Source organism: Rhinolophus hipposideros, assembly GCF_964194185.1.
Source record: "Rhinolophus hipposideros genome assembly, chromosome: 8".
Taxonomy (NCBI): domain Eukaryota; kingdom Metazoa; phylum Chordata; class Mammalia; order Chiroptera; family Rhinolophidae; genus Rhinolophus; species Rhinolophus hipposideros.
The window spans coordinates 5,717,294-5,735,869 of NC_138054.1; positions in this window are offsets into that span (position 1 = coordinate 5,717,294).

The window sequence follows — 18,576 nt, forward strand, 5'->3', positions numbered from 1 at the left end:
TTCTTAATCTCCAGAATTTCTGTTTGGTTCTTTTTTAAAATTTCAACCTCTTTCGTAAAATGCTCACGTTGTTCTTTGATTGCTTTTCTCAGTCCATTAAGTTGCCTTTCTTTGTTTTCTTGCATCTCATTGAGTGTTTTCAGAACTGCAATCTTGAATTCTCTGTCATTTCAGTCACATATTTTCATATCTTTCAGTTCTTTTTCTGGATAATTTTCACTTTCTTTCTGAGCTGTGTTGTTGTCTTGGTTATTCATGGCAATTACTAATTTATTACTTCTCTTCCTAGACATCTACAGGAGTGGCTTCTGCAACAGGTTGATAGGAAGAGGTCTTTCTTTTGTCTTCCAGTACTTGTTATTAGAATGTTTTATTTTCTCTATGACTGCAGCTTTTTTTTCCCTCTCTGACACAGTAGTGCTATGTTTTGTCTGCACTATTCCAGTTTCTCACACAATGGGGGGATTCCCTGGGAGACGGGCTTCTCCTCTGTTTACAGTTCGTCTGGGTCATAGGGTACCACGTCCTTTTGGGGATGAGGAGAGCTTTTGAAGTTCCAAAGCTCTTTCTGCACCAGATTTAGAGCCCATATTTTTCAGCAGTTCCTGCAGGGATCCGCCCAGTTAGCTGGGGCCAGTGGCAGGGTGAGTTGTTAGAGGTGGCCCAGAGCAATGGCGGCAACCACCACCAGAGCCGGTTCCGCTTCCACAGCTCCCTCCTTTTTGCCGGAACTAGTTGGACTGGGAATCTGTGTCTGCAGTCCACAGTTCTCAGAACAGCAAATATTCTGTTCTTTTTATTATTATTATTAATTTATTGGGGTGACATTTGTTAGTAAAATTACATAGATTTCAGGTGTACAATTCTGTAATACAGATGAAATATTCTGTTCTTTTGATCTGACACTGCTACTGTTCCGCTTCTAACACCGGGCAGGTGGGGGCGGGGTGAGCTCTGGGAGGGTAGGGAGGGGGCGGCTAGTCTCAGTGCCTAAGGCTTTTGTTCTCTGCTCAGCAGTGAGGGCTTAAAGCACCATTTTCAGCCTTCTTCCGTAATTTTTTTCTCCTAGGTCTCTGCCGTGAGCATTGGGTTCAGCTGTGTTATATGCTGTCCCCTCAGCCTTGTGGACCATAAGCGGAGCCCTAGCAGTCCGAGTTCTTCCCTCTTCCACAACTGCAGTAGTTCCAGGAGTCAGCAAGCTCGGAGCACTGAGCTAGGTCTGCGTTCTGCGCCCACGCGGCTCTGTCTCTTTACCTCTCCCTTCCCTCCTCCCTCACTCGCGTGATTCTCCCATCTTTAGGTGAATTCAGTAGTGGACCTGTTTGTCTTGCCTGTCTGCTGTGCAGGGAGTCCTTTGTGGAGTTATTGTTGTTCGATTACTTGTAAATTCCTGGGGAGCTTTACAGAGGCTCAACTCATGCTGCCATTTTGAATATGTCTTGAATTATACATTTAAAAGAATAAATCTTATGGTATGTGAATTATAGCTCAGTTTTCAAAAGGAAAAGTCAATAGAAAATTTAAATAGTACACTAAAAAAATATCTGCCAGACTAATCAAGAAAGGAAGAGAGAAGACACAAATAACTATTAGAAATGAAAGAGTGATCAGTGCTACCAACCCTACAAAAATTTAAATGCTAATAAGGAAATAGTAAGTACAACTTTATCCCAATAAGTTAGAAAATTCAGATAAAATGCACAAAATCCTAGAAAGATTTAGGTAAGCAAATTGTACACAAGAAATAAAAAAATCTAAGTAGAGCTATAAAAGTACAATTATGTTTTGTACCTTTAAAAAGTATCATTATAATTTAAAATCTTCTCACAAAGAAAAGTCCAGGCCCAAATGGTGAATTTTATCAAATATTTACATAGGAAAAAATAGCAATCATACACAAACTCTTTCAGAAAATAGAGGGGAAAAAATCTTACCCAATTCACTATCGGAAGCCAATATGACCCTGATACTTAAAGCAGACAAAGTCATCACAAGAAAAGAAAGTTGTGTCTATCTCTCTCTCACACACACATATGCACACACACAAATGAACTTAGATTCTTATCCCACACGATACACAAAAATAAACTCATAGACACAAATATAAGAGCTAAAACTTCTAGATGAAAACTGAGGAGAAAACCTTTGTGATCTTGGAATAGGCAAGATTTTTTAGGTATGATACCAAAGAATCATCAGTAACTTAAACATTTATTAGTTGAACTTTATCAAAATTAAAAACTTTTGCTCTTCAAAAATCACCATGAAGAGGAGTGACGTCAAAGAAATGGCGGCAGTGGGGTGCACTTCCTGAGTTCTCCTCCAGATCTTATTACAAACAAGACATATAACCCATCAAAGAACACTTTGCTCATCACAAAGAACAGCTAAGACACTTGTAGAAGGATTACCTGAAGATGCGCAAGTTGGGCGAGCAGGGTAAGAAGGAAAAGAGAGAAGTGAAAACGCGCGGTCCCAGGGTAGAATCACACCGGCGGCGGCAGCGGAGGCCGCGGCGGCAGAGGCGGTAACACAGCTGGCACCCGCAGCTCTAAAGACGCACAGGACCCAAGGATAGAACAGAGAACACAAAAGCCAGGAGCTGGGCTCTTTCCCTGCGTCCTACAGCTGATCACTTCCATGCGGGGTGCAGCTTGGTGGGCCCTAGGGCGGACAAAGAAGACAGACTCCATACCTGGGCCTTTCCCCTGCTCTTCAAATCTTACCCCCACCCTTCCAGAGACTTAAACAGGCCCCTGAACTGAGGAGTAATGTCAGATTACAGAGGAGGCAGCTCTGGGAAGTGCTCAGGCCCTGGGAAGAATGGCAGGCAGCTCTGACCCAGGGAAGAGGCTGGGAAGAGTGTGATTTTTGGTGGGCTAGGAGAGAAGAGACTCCTCTACCCCCAGCCACCACCTTTTCTGGCCTGCAGAAAGAGTGTGACACCACTAGGCGGGGAGAGAGAAGACCCCTTCATCCCCAGCCCCCACCCTTTCGAGCCTGTTAGTGCAGGGCAATTACAACAGTGGAGGCACTCCCAGGGATCAGCAGTAAGCAGCAGACACATCTCTGGGATTTCAGCAGCTCAGAAAGCTCCTGCCTGCCACACACACACACACACACACACACACACACACACACACACAAACACACTACGGAAGAAGTGCCTTAAGACTCAGGAGAATTGGACACAAGGCTGATGGTGCTACTCTCAGTGTGCATATGTGTAGGCAAGGGCAGAAACTGCACTGACTTTGTAGAAACTACCATCCAGACCCCTCAGCCCCACTCTTCTAAATCTGCAGTCCCAAAGTCACTCTGGACACCAGGTGACTGGCTCTGCCTGCACAATAGGCAGGGGACTCTCTGGTACAGCAGAGGACAACCTGGACATTACTTAGTGTGCTTAAGCCAAGACTGGCACTGCTTTTTCTTTTTCTTTGTTTTGTTTTGCTTTGTCCTTATATCTTTGATATCTTTCCTGTGTTGAGTGGAAGGTCGTCAGTTGTTTTTACATGTGAATGTATTTGATTTTTTCTATGTTGTTGTTGTTGTGCTTGGTGATTTGCTTTATTTTGAAATTGCCCTACCAGCGCGTAGCTTGAGAGGCACAAGATTCAACATATCCAGAGGCCAACTCCAGACCAAACCAGAGTACTACTGGGTTTGACCTACAAGTCACACACCCAGAGGGAATTCTCTGAAGGCACAAGAGCCCATAAGGCCAAACCACATTTAAACGGTCAACCTCATGCAACAGAACACCCTGCGGTGGGCAGAGCAAAGTCTCACAACTAGTCAGCCTAGGAGTCAATCCCACCTATCACAAGCAAAAAGCAATTAAAGATCTTCTTGAACAGGACAATATACACAATACAAGAGTCACCTTTGGAGTACACGCATAGGAGAAAAACGAAGTAGTGCAAGTCAAATATAAAGGACACATACTACATAAGATAACCCAGCAAGAAATAAGAACTCTAGGGGATCTACCTAACACATCAAAGCAAACACAGAGAGACAGCCAGAATAAGGAAACAAAGAAACATGTCCCAAATAAAAGTACAGAAGAAACCTCCAGAAGTGCCACCAAATGAAACAGAGGTAACCAACCTATCAGAACACTGTTCTGAACAGAACAGAGTTCAGAACACTGGTGATAAGAATGTTTAAGGAGCTCAGAGATGACATAAAGAAGGATGTAGATCGCTAATCATCAGAGAAATGCAAATGAAAACCACAATGAGATATCACCTCACCCCAGTCAGAATGGCTTTCATCAACAAAACAAATAGTAACAAGTGTTGGAGAGGCTGTGGAGAAAAAAGAACTCTCATACACTGTTGGTGGTAATGCAGACTGGTGCAGCCGCTATGGAAGGCAGTGTGGAGGTTCCTCAAGAAATTACGAATAGAATTACCATGTGACCCAGCAATCGCTCTCCTGGGTATCTACCCCAAAAATATAAAAGCATTTCTCTATAGAGACACGTGTACGCCAATGTTCATTGCAGCTTTGTTTACGGTGGCCAAGACATGGAAACAACCAAAATGTCCTTCGATAGATGAATGGATAAAGAAGTTGTGGTACATATACACAATGGAATACTATTCGGCGTTGAGGAAAGACGATATAGGAGCATTTGTGACAACATGGATGGATCTCGAGAGAATAATGCTAAGTGAAATAAGTCAGACAGAAAAAGCAGAGAACCCTATCATTTCACAGATATGTGGTATATAAACCAAAAAGAACAAGACAAACAAATGAGAAAGAAAAACTCATAGACACAGACAATAATTTAGTGGTTACCAGAGGGTAAGGGGGTGGGGGGTGGGTGATGAGGGTAAAGGGGATCAAATATATGGTGATGGAAGGAGAACTGACTCTGGGTGGTGAACACACAATGGGATTTATAGACGATGTAATACAGAATTGTACACCTGAAATCTATGTAAATTTACTAACAATTGTCACCCCAATAAAATTAATTAAAAAAAAAAAGAAGGATGTAGAAATCATAACGAACAACCAGTTAGAACTAAAGAACACAATTACCGAAATAAAGAAGTCACTTCAAGGAATTACAGCAGGTTTGATGAAGCAGAGGATCGAATCAGTGACTTAGAAGACAAGGTAGCAGAGATCACCCAAACAGAACAATAGAAAGAAAAAAGAATAAAAAACAATGAAGATGGTTTAAGAGACCTCTGGGATAACATCAAGCGCAAAAACATGCGCATCATAGGAATACCAGAAGTTGAAGAGAGGAAGCAAGGGATTGAGAACATATTTGAGGTAATAATGTCCGAAAACTTCCCTAACCTGATGAAGGAAACCAACATACAAGCCCAGGAAGTGCAGAGAGTTCCAACCAGGATAAACCCAAACAGGTCCACACCAAGACATATTATAGTTAAAATGGCAAAGCTTAAAGACAAAGAGAGAATCCTAAAAGCAACAAGAGAAAGACAGAGGGTTACATACAAGGGAACTCCCGTAAGACTATCTAATGACTTTTCTACAGAAACATTGAAGGCCAGGAGGGAGTGGCAGAAGATACTCAAAGTGATGGAAAACAAAGGCCTACAACCTAGATTGCTTTATCCAGCAAGGCTATCATTTAAAGTTGATGGAGAGATAAACAGCTTCCCGAAAAGAATAACCTAGAGGAGTTTATTACCACCAAGCCATCATTGCAAGAAATACTAAAAGGATTTCTGTAAATAAAAGAAAGATGAAAACAATCTAACTACAAATTTAAAAAATTGCAATAACTATGTACATATCAATTATCACTTTAAATGTAAGCAGATTAAATACTCCAATCAAGAGACATAGGGTGGCCGAGTGGATAAGAAAGCAAAACCCTTGTATATGCTGTATACAAGACTCACCACAGATCAAAAGACACACACAGGCTGAAAGTGAAGGGTTGGAGTAAGATATTTCATGTAAATGGAAATGAGAAAAAAGCTGGAATTGCAATATTGATATCTGACAAAATAGACTTTAAAATGAAGAACATATTAAAAGACAAAGATGGGCACTATATAATAATAAAGGAATCAATCCAACAAGAGGACATAACCCTAGTAAACATCTATGCACCCAACATAGGAGCACCTAAATATATAAAACAGATATTGACTGACATAAAGACAGACATCAACAGTAACACTGTCATACTAGGGGACTACAACACACCTCTGACAACAAGGGACAGGTCTTCCAGACAGAAAATCAATATGAAAACAACAGCCTTAAATGATACATTGGACCACTTGGATTTAATCGATATTTTCAGAGCATTTCACCCCAATGCTGCAAAATACACGTTCTTCTCAAGTGCACATGGAACATTTTTTAAGATAGACCATATGTTAGGCCACAAAAAAAGTATTGATAAATTTAAGAAAATTGAAACCATACCAATTGTCTTCTCTGACCACAGTGCTATGAAATTAGAAATGAACTAGGAAAAAAACTGGAAGACACACCAATTCATGGAGGCTGAATAACATGTTACTAAATAATGAATGGGTCAAGCAGGAGGTCAATGAAGAAATCAAAAGATATCTCGAGACAAACGAAAATGAAAACACGATGACCCAAAATCTATATGATGCCGCGAAAACAGTTCCTAAGAGGGAAATTCATAGCATTGCAGGCCAACCTAAAGAAACAAGAAACATCACTAATCAACAGTTTATCTTCACACTTAAGGGATCTGGAAAAAGAACAGCAAAATAAGCCCAAAGGGAGCACAAGGAAGGAGATAATAAAAATCAGAGCGGAAATAAATGAAATACAAACCAGAAAAACAATACAAAAGATCAATGAATCCAAGAGTTGGTTCTTAGAGAAGATAAACAAAATTGACAAACCTTTAGCCAGAGTCATTTAAAAAAAGATAGAGAGGATCCAAATTAATAAAATCAGAAATGAATGAGGAGAAGTGACAACAGACACTGCAGAAATACAAAAAAAATTTAAGAAATTACTATGAGCAACTATATACCAACAAATGTGACAATCTTGAAGAAATGGACAATTTTCTAGAGGTGTACAACCTTCTACGGCTAACTCAAGAAGAAACAGAAAATCTGAATAGACTGATTACCACCAGGGAAATTGAATCAGTAATCAACAATCTCCCAACAAAAAAAAAGCCCTGGACCAGATGGCTTTACAGGTGAATGTTACAAAACGTCCAAAAAAGAATTATCACCTATTCTCCTCAAGCTTTTCCAAAAAATCCAGAAGGATAAAAGTCTCCCAAACACTTTTTATGAAGCCACTATCACCCCGATCCCAAAATCAGACAAAGACACTACAAAAAAAGAAAACTACAGGCCGATATCTCTAATGAACATAGATGCAAAAATCCTCAACAAAATATTAGCGAACAGAATTCAGCAATACATTAAAAAGATCATACACCACGATCAAGTGGGATTCATCCCTGGTATGCAAGGGTGGTTCAACATCTGCAAATCAATTAATGTGATACACCACATTAACAAAATGAAAAATAAATATCACATGATCGTATCCATAGATGCAGAAAAAGTATTTGATAAAATCCAGCCGCCATTTTATGATAAAAACCCTTAAGAAAGTGGGAATAGAGGGATCATATCTCTACATAATAAAGGCCACATATGATAAATTCACAGCTAACATCATACTCAATGGGGAAAAGGTAAAACCGGTCCCCCTAAGATCAGGAACAAGGCAAGATTGCCCACTTTCTCCACTTCTATTCAACATAGTGCTGGAAGTTCTAGCCACAGCAATTAGACAAGAAGAAGAAATAAAACGCATCCAAATTGGTAAGGAGGAAGTAAAATTGTCATTATATGCAGATGATATGATACTATATAGAGAGAACCCTAAAGACTCTACCAAGAAACTATTAGAGCTGATAGATGAATTTAGTAAAGTAGCAGGATACAAAATTCAGAAATCAGTTGCATTTGCATATACCAATGATAAAATATCAGAAGGAGAAATTAAAAAAACAATTCCATTTACAATTGCTTCAAAGACTATAAAATACCTGGGAATAAATTTAACCAAAGAAGTAAAAGATCTGTACTCAGAAAATTATAAGACACTGAAGAAATAAATGAAAGAAAATACAAATAGATCGAAACACATTCCATGTTCATGGATAGGAAGAATTAATATAATTAACATGTCCATACTTCCTAAGGCAATATACATATTCAAAACAATTCCTATCAAACTACCAACGACATTTTTCACAGAAATAGAACATATAATTATAAAATTTATATGGGACCATAAAAGACCCCGGGTAGCCTCAGCAGTCTTGATAAATAAGAACAAAGTGGGAGGTATAACAATACCTGACATCAAATTATACAACAAGGCTACAGTAATCAAATAGCATGGTACTGGCATGAAAACAGACACATAGATCAATGGAACAGAATAGAGAGTCCAGAAATAAATCCATGCCTATATGGCCATTTAATCTACGACAATGGAAACAAGAATGTACAATGGGGTAAAGACAGTCTATTCAATAAATGGTGCTGGGAAACCTGAGTAGACGCATGCAAAAAAATGAAGCTGGACCACCTCCTTACACAATAAATTCAAAATGGCTTAAGCACTTAAATGTAAGATCTGAAACCATAAAATACCTAGAAGAAAATATAGGAAGAAACTTCACAGACATTACCCGGAGTAGGATTTTTACTGATATATCCCCTCGCACGAGGGAAGAGAAAAAATAAACATGTGGGATTACATCAAACCAAACAGTTTTTCCACAGCAAAGGAAACCATCAATAAAACAAAAAGGGATCCTACTGAATGGGAAAAGATATTTGCTAATGATATATCTGATAAGGGGTTAATATCACAAATCTATAAAAAACTTACTCAACTCAACTCCAAAAAAACAAACAACCCAATTAAAAAATGGGCAGAGGACTTGAGGAGACATTTTTCTAAAAAGGACATACAGAAGGCAAGAAGACATATGAAGAAATGCTCAACCTCACTAACCATCAGAGAAATGCAAATAAAAACCACAATGAGATACCACCTCACCCCAGTCAAAATGGCCATCATCAATAAATCAACAAACAACAAGTGCTGGCGCAAATGTGGAGAAAAGGGAACGCTAGTACACTGTTGGTGGGATTGCAGATTGGTGCAGACACTATGGAAAACAGTATGGATGTATCTCAGAAATCTGAAAATGGAACTACCCTATGATCCAGTAATTCCTCTTGTAGGTATCTATCCAGAGGAACCCAAAACTTCAATTCAAAAATCTTTATGCACACCTATGTTTATTGCAGCACTATACACAATAGGCAAGACATGGAAACAACCGAAATGCCCATCGGTAGATGACTGGATTAAGAAGCTGTGGTACATTTATCCAATGGAGTATTACGCAGCCGTAAAGAAGAAAGAAATCTTACCATTTGCAACAACATGTATGGACCTAGAGAACATTATGTTAAGTGAAATAAGTCAGACAGAGAAAGACAGATACCATATGATCTCACTTATATGCGGAATCTAAAGAAGAGAATAAGTGAATGAACTAATCAGAAACAGTTTTGGAGACAAAGTGGAAAAACTGAGGGTTGTTAGATGGGCGGGGGGGTGGGGATAAGGGGGAAGGTGAGGGGATTAGAAAACAGTCAGTAACCACAGAATGGCCATGGGGTTTTGAAAATTAGTTTGGGGAACATAATCAATAATGTTGTAAAGATTTTGTAGGGTATCTGATAGACACGTGTATCATTTGGGAGACCACCTCAGGGAAGATGTAGATGCCTGATCACTGCAATGTACACCTGAAACTGAACAATAATGAATGTCAACTATAATTATATATATATATATATATATATGTATGTATGTATGTATGTATGTATGTATGTATGTATGTATATACTTACAAGAGGCGGAGTACAGCATTGAAAGTGGAGACAGTGGAAATGTGATGGTTCGGTGCGATGTCAGAGACATAGGGTTTGGGGGGAGGGGGGTCCACAGTGTGAGGGATATAAATGATAAACGTCTAAGTATTACTTTGTCTTGTGCACCTGAAACTAATAAAAAAAAAAGAGTTGAAACAATTAAATCTTAAAGCATCTGTAATAGATTTTTGAACAAGCTCTTAGGTTACCATCTAGAAAAATGCCACTTCATTCATACTAAATGCATGTTCTTTACTTTCATTTAAACTATGTTATGTAAATATTTGACAGTAAATAAAAATCTAAATCACTGACGGAAAAAAAAAATCACCATGAAGAAAATGAAAATATAAGCTACAGACTGGGTGAAAATGCTTACAAATTACATAGCTGACCAAGGACTTGTATCCAGAATATATAACAAACTCTTCCAATTCAAAAATAAGAAGATAAAACAACCCAATTTAAAAGTGGGCAGAAGATCTAAACAGTACTTCACTAAAGAAGATGGCAAATAAGCACATAAAGTAATGTTCGACATGAATAGGGTGATACAGATTAAAACCTCAGTGAGATCCCATTACGCTCCTATTAGTATGATTAAAATACTGTCAATCCTAAGTGCTGATGAGGATGTAAAACAACTAGATCTCACACATGCTTGTGGAAATGCAAAATGGTAAAGCCACTCTGGAAAATTGTCTAGCAGTATCTTATAAAGGTAAATATACATTTAACACACGATCCAGCAATCCCACTTTTAGGTATTTGCCCAAGAGAAATGAAAACACATTTTCACACAAAAACCTATATGAATTTTTATAGCAGCTTTATTTATAACAATCAAAAAAATGGCAACAACCAACACGTCTACCAATGACTGGATTAAAAAGCTGTCATAACTCCATTGAATGGAATACTACTCATAAATAAAGAGTAAGAAACTACTGATATGCAACACAATGGATAAATTGCAAATGCATTTTGCTAAGTGAATGAAGCAAGAACCAAAAAGCTACAGGTTATATTCATTCATTAATATGACTGTCTGGAAAAAGCAAAACTATATGGATGAAAAATAAATCAGAGGGTTCCAGGGGCTGGGTGTGGGTGTAGGATGGGATCAACTACTAAGCTGGGGTTGGGGAGCAATAGAAAGAATTTTAATGTGTCAGAACCATTCTAAATGATGATACAGGGGTGGATATATGACTTTCTGCATTTTTCAAAATCCATAAACCTACACACTATAAAGAGTACATTTTACTATATGTAAATTTAAAAGAAATCAAACTAAATATACAATAAACTCAAAATGGAATACAAATTGCAATAAATGAACTTAACTATATTATAAATGAATAAGATAAACATGCTGAAAGGACTGGGAAGAAAAGAACCAAACTAAGTTATTTTGGAAAATAACATATTGAGTAGACAAATTGTAAAGGTAAAGAGAAAACAACTTTTATTGTATTGTCAAAATTCTGTCATTTATTTTTTTTTCTGTCATTTATTTTTAAAGCCTTTTTTAAAATTTTGAAATACAATAGTGTATTTTAATTAATAAATTTGTTTTTCACAGGGGTGTGGGGTAGCAATTCTGAAACTATTTTATGTGCATATTAGGATTAAACAAATAAGTAAATACACTTGTCTCGATGTTGGAAAAAATGTTACAATAAGGAAAGGTGAAGGCTAAAATAAACCCTGGGTGTTGAATTGGAATCAAAGATATCAGTATGAACTTGAGATTTTTATTAAAAAATTAATATATATGTGTTTATAATAAATAATTATATGTGTTTGTGTGTTTGCAAGATGAGAACACGTACAGTCATGCACTGCTTAATGATGGAGATACATTCTGAGAAATGTGTCATTTGGCTATTTCATCATTGTGGGACCATCATAGGGTGTACTTACACAAACCTGGGTGAGATAGCCTACTACATACCTACATGGTATATAGCCTATTGCTCCTAGGCTACAAGCCTATATAGCATGTTACTATACAAAACAACAGGAGATTAAATCAAGCATAAGAGAAAAGGATGCAATCAGGAGATTTGATAAGCACAACATGTATGAGGCTGCTGTTGGCATAATAGGGTATACTGTTTTACAGAACTTTTTTTTATAAGTAAAAAGAATACACTCTAAAATAATAAAATGTATAGTCTAGTAAGTACATATATCAGTAACATAGTCACTTATTATCATTATCAAGTACTATGCACTGTACATAATTGTGTGTGCTGTATTTTATACAACAGGCAGTGCAGTGAGTTTATCTATATAAGCATCACCACAAACATGAGTAATGCATCACGCTATGACATTATGATGTCATTAGGCAATAAGAATTTTTCAGCTGTATTATAGTCTTATATGCAGTCCATCATTGACCAAAACTTTGTTATAAAATGCATGACTGTACACATATTTCCAAGATCTGTTCCCTATGCGGAGATACACATAACGACACTCAGAGAGCAATGAGCACACTTCTGTTTGATCTTGGTTTCTACATACCATTCTCCAATTAAAACAAAAAAAGCCAGAGCTTCTGTGAGGAGGGTTTTTTTGCAGGGCTGGAGTGAGAGAAACACAAGATGATCCCAGAGCATCTCATGGTGCCAAAATGTAAGAAAGTGCTCAAACATAATAGTGGTATGTTGAAAGGAAACAGGAGATAAGCTGAAAGAGTTCCCAATGGCCACAACTAGAAAATTTTGAGCAATAACGTAAGTAATGGAACTATTGGGTTGTAATCCATAGATTAAAATAAATAGCCATGAGTCTATACTGATGCAAATAGATAATAATAAATAAATAAATGAGGGAGAAGTTTTCTTCTAATATAAGTTTTTTTCTACATTTATTAGTGTTCCAAACAATAAATGTAGAAGGAAAGAGGGAAATATGAAGTTGCCACTAGAACACCACGGTAATAATTGTTGCAGAAAATTCTACCAGTGAAGAAAAGGGTATTTGTCTAGTCTCAAAGTATCTTCCCCAAGCATCTGTTAATTACAGGGGGGTAATAGTTACTTTATAGTGGAGAAATCCATCATACATTACCAAATGATTGATAATAATACGACCAATAATGATCATCAAAAATAAAACATATTGATTCATGTAACCTGTAACCAATGATGCTACAGTGAGAAGGGCACATTATTTCTGACATTCTTGCCAAAAATGAATAAATTCAATCCAACCGTGAGAAAGCACTGGAAAATCCAAGTTGAGAGAGATTTTATAAAATAACTGGCCAGTGCTCTTCAAAAGTGTTAAGGTCATGAAAGACAAGGAAAGACTAAGGAACATTCAGAGATTAGAGGAGATTTAGAAGACATGACCATTCAATGTAGTGTGGGATCCTGGGATGAATCTTAGAACAGAAAAAGAACATTAGTAAAAAAAAAAAGGGATGATGTCATACAGGGTGTCATGAGGGGTCTCTGCTCCCACTCCCCACAAAAGAATGCAGGACATGGTGAGGCAAAAAAGGAACACTCACAGATCCATAGATAGGGGAGTCACACCACTATATTCTCGCAGGCAGCTGGGTTGGAGACACAGGAAGCAGGAGCCACACAACCCACAACCTGACATCCACTTTTCTGCCAACCAACCTTACTTGCTAACTGCAATCCGCGCTTGCTAGCTCAGCCACCATCTTCTTCCAAGGTCCCTAGCGTAGTCATGCAGTTATATCAGTGGACAATGGCTCACTGGTTATAGCTGACGGCCAACTAGCCACAGCTGATGGCCATCCGATCACAGTTGATGGCCATTTACTACCTGAGGGAGCACCTTTCCACCTGAGGCCAAGAGCCTGGAAACTACACTCCTGGCTCTCCCCACAGATGACATACAAATTCTGGCATCTCCCCACAGATGAAATACAAATAAAGTCTATAATTCAATAAATAATATTGCATCAATGTTAATATTATAGTTTTGACAACTATACCATCATGTGTAAGATTTGGAGAAGATATATAAAGGTGATATGAGAACTCTACTGTTTTTGCAATTTTTTTAAGTCCAAAATTATTTCAAAATAAAAAAAGCTTTGAAAAGCAAATGTTAATTTACAATCTAAAATGTGGTCATCAAAACGGCGGCGTAGGTGAGCCTCTGGAAATTTCACCTGGAATTTACAACAAATCAAACAACTATAACTCCACAAAGCACTCCCTGCACAGCAGACAGGCAAGATGAAGAGGCTCACTACTGAATTCACCTAAAGGTAGGCAAATTGCATGAGCAGGGGAGGAGGGAAGAGAGAAGTGCGGAGATGGAGCAACATGGGCACAGGACGGAGACCTAGCTCAGTGCTCCGAGCTCGCTGCATCCCGGAACTACCGCAGCTGTGGGAGAAGGAAGAACTCAGACTGCTATGGCTCTGCTTATGGTCCACAGGGCTGAGTGGGCAGCATATAAAATGGCTGAAACCCTGGGACTGCGGCCCTGAGTTGTATGGAGTTGGAGGAATGGGGACGGGAGACCCAGGGCCTGGGCACAGGATCTCTCAGCCCTGCTTCAGCAAATGCACCTTGACTCATGGTATTTATACCTTTTGAATATGATTTTTGCCGGGAAAAAAGTGTTATGTTTAAACAGTAGAATATGCATATTCTATGCCTTCAAGATGAACACAGTTGGAAGATACTTAGAAAACCTGAAGTCACAGTCATCTCCCACTTAAAAGAATTTTAACACAGCGCCTATAGAATGTCTGGCTTTGAATGATGGAATTACTTGGTGAGCCCTTCAAGATTCAAGGCTGAAATGTGTGTCTGGGTGTCTATATTGCTGTAGCTAATACTTGCTATCTAGTATTATAAACCAGGTTAAAGTTAACGCATACCTACTGTAGAAAATGACTTTGATTTTTAAATACTTGCTCTACAGCTTTTCTTTCTGAAAGTAATTAAATACCAGGGCCAGAATCTCCCTGTAATCTTAGTATCCATTTCCTGATTTATCTGTTCTGCAAATTCCCATCTTGGTATGTTTGATGAAGCACACATATACTTATGTGGGACCCAAAATGCAAGTGATAAAAGTGACCTATGATGGATGAATCATGTTCCTACCTGTCTGCTTAAATTTGCCATAGGGGCAGTGGGCAGATGCTCCGTGGGGCAGGACGGCCAGCCTGCTAGATACTTGGGAAGTAAGGAAGTAGAAAATGAGAATTACAGGAGCCTCTAAAAATGGCCCTCTGATTCAACAATAAAAAATTAAAAAAAACAACGTGATTCAGAAATGAGCAAAGGACTTGGATAGTCATTCCTCTAAAGGAGATGTACAAATGGCCAACAAGCACATTAAAAGATACTCAACATCACTAATCATTAGGGAAATGCAAATTAAAACCACAATGAGATATTACATTACATCCATTAGGATGACTACTATTTAAAATAATAATAATAATAATAATAATAATAATAATAAAGTGTTAGAAGGATGTGGAGAAATTGGAACCCTTATATACTGATGGTGGGAATGCAAAATGCTATAGCCACTGTGGAAAACAGTACAGTAAGTCTTCAAAAACTTAAAAATAGAATTATCATATGATCGAGCAATTCCATTTCTGGATACATACCCCAAAGAATTGAAAGCAGGGCCTCGAAGAGATATTGCACACCAATGTTCATAGCAGGATTATTCACAATAGCCAAAGGGTGGAAGCAACTGAAGTGTCCATCAATGAATAAATAAAATGTGGTATATACATAAAATGAAGTATTATTCAGTCATAAGAAAGAAGGAAATTCTGACACATGCTACAAAATGGATGAATATTGAGGACATTATGCACAGTAAAATAAACCAGCTACAAGAGGACAAATACTGTATGATTCCACTTATATGAGGTCCCTAGAGTAGTCAGATTCATGGAGACAGAACATAAGAACGTAGAATGGTGGTTACCAGGGCCTAATCAGGAAATGAAGTTATTACTTAATGGGTATGAAGTTTCAGTTTGGGGAGATGAAAAAATTCTGGAGATGAATGGTTGTGATGGTTGCACAGCAATGTGAATGCACATAGTGCTACAGAGTTGTACACTTAAAAATGGTTAAGATGGTAAGTTTTATATGTATATTTTACCACAATAAAAATAATTGGGGAAAAAGTGATCCTCTGAATTTAAAGGGGAATACAGCTGTGGCCTGGGAAAAGATAGGTGAGTGCACTCTAATTTTCCCCAAGTTTCAATGAGAAGCAAATAGTTTTCACATCTTGTCTACAGTGTCATCAAAGTTGTAAAGAAACACCAGACTGGCAGGAGAGTCCATTGATATGACCTTTCTGAAAGGCAGTGTGGAGATGTGTATGAAAAGCCTTTTCCATGGGTGTGCCTTCTTATCAGCAATTCTGTTTCTAGCATTTCACCTTAAGAAATAATCATGGGTGTTCAGCAGATGTATCTATAAGGATGAGCATTTGTTTACAATATCAACAACTGGAAGTTAATATACAAGGTGGGGAATGATGAAGCAAAGTATTACACTGCCACTGTGCAATTAATAAAAATTATATTGTCAGAGAATATTTAGTGACATGGGAAAATATTCTCAATACATCACTAAATGTTTTAAAAAATTGTAGAACAGTAAGTCCACTATGAAGATTTTTTTTCTAAAAAAAAAAAAAAAAAGAAATTACATATACAGACAGTGCCAAAAAAAATGTATACACATTTTAAGAAAGGAAAACTGTATTACAATTGTAATACTCAATATATACCGATAACAAAAGATGAATACAAGTCACATTTAACTTCTGCAATTACAAGAGGTGCTCAAAGTGGTTACCATCAGCGTCCAGACACTTCTGATTACGGCGAACTACTGCTTGAGCAACATTGACCAAAGTGTCCACTTGTATATATTTTTTGGGCACTCCCAGTATACACAAAGAGAGGAAGAGAGTTACAGTACAAGTGATTTTATCTTCATCTTTCCACTTTTGTTTTCCAAATTTTCCATACTGTACATGTATTATTTATTATTTCAGAAATAAAAATACTGTATAAATATTTTTAAGTTAAATCTGAGTCTCCTCAATTTCTAGCTGGAGAACATTGGCCGAAGCTAGACTGAAACTTTCCTTTGTCAGATGCCAAAAGGGGTGCAAAACATACTACTTTTTTCCATTGTCCTAAGTCAGGTTTTACAGTTAAAAACTAGATTGTAAGAGAGGATTTAGTGTTTAAGAATAAATTTTACAATCACTTCAAAAGCACCTATTTGCATGCAAGCTAATTTCCAATCATTTCCATCTTATTCATTGAAATCAGTCACCCAAAGTTGTGTCCAATCAATAATTAAGGGTAAGGGTGGGGGAGGGAGAGATAGGAAGGAAGGGAAAAGCCTCCAGAGCCTGGAACGGGAGCCACATTTCTTTTAATATCGATTCTGTACTTCAGACTTTCAATTCAGATTTTCATCTCCCCTGTTGTGTCATACAAGTAGGTTCATACCATAACTTTTATCCTCAAAATGTATCTGTTTGCATTAGAACTCCCCTTGGACTTGCACTTGAACTTTGTAGCTTTTATTTATCACAACATTGGATTTGGGAGTTATTAACACATTCTGGAACGCCTGGCCTGGAAATACCTGAAATGCTAGCATTGTGACTCCCTGCTGGAGGGACACAGTAAGTGTTCTCCCTTCTGGTGGCTCACAGTGGCGCTCTGTGGCTCATGGGGTCCTGGGAGCACAAGGCTGACATGCACAGCTCACGCCATTCTTTCCTTATCTCTAAAGAAAACTGGGACAAAACCGCTGACACCAATGCAGGGAAATCAGGGAGGCCTGATTACAAGGAGACGAGACCTTGCCAGCAGACCTTGCCAGCACGGCTCAGCTTCGTGCAGTGCAGGCTATGCTTGAAGTTCACACAGGCGGCTGGACTGCTTCCGGGGCATTACGATGCTCTAGAGCCATGTGAAAACGTTACCATAAGCAGAAAGAATGGGCCAAAGGGAAAGAGAAGGGAGGAATGGAAGGAAGAGGTGAGGGGAGACAAAGGAGGGAGGAGATGAGGTCATTCTAAAGTGCAGCTACCAGACCAGCCAGAACTAGATTTCGGCAGCCTAGAGCCGACCCAGGACACCATCCTGTCACTGTAGGTAAACTCTAGCTAATTCTAATGGATTATAATGTTATTACATAGCAGCCAAGAAAAATCTCCCACCGTGTCACCATGACAGTCCAATAAGAGCCAAATAAAGACAGAAATCCCTCCTTCCAATGGGAAGGAGTGGTCAGTGAGGACCCCCTTAGGAATGCCTATATTTCGCGCCTTCATTTTAAGTGTAATAAATTCTCAGACCCCACTTTTTTGGGGGGCAGCTGTTCTTCTCCGGGCCTGCCCACTCTTGCCCTCTTGAAAGTGTACTATGTCTTGGATAAATCTACCACTTGCTTTGTCTGTTCTGTGCGTCCTTAATTCTTTTCTGTGACGAACACCAAGAACGTGTGTTTTTTTTGTTTGTTTGGTTTTTTTGTTTGTTTATTTATTTATTTATTTTTAATTTTTATCAAAATATAGCAAACAGACA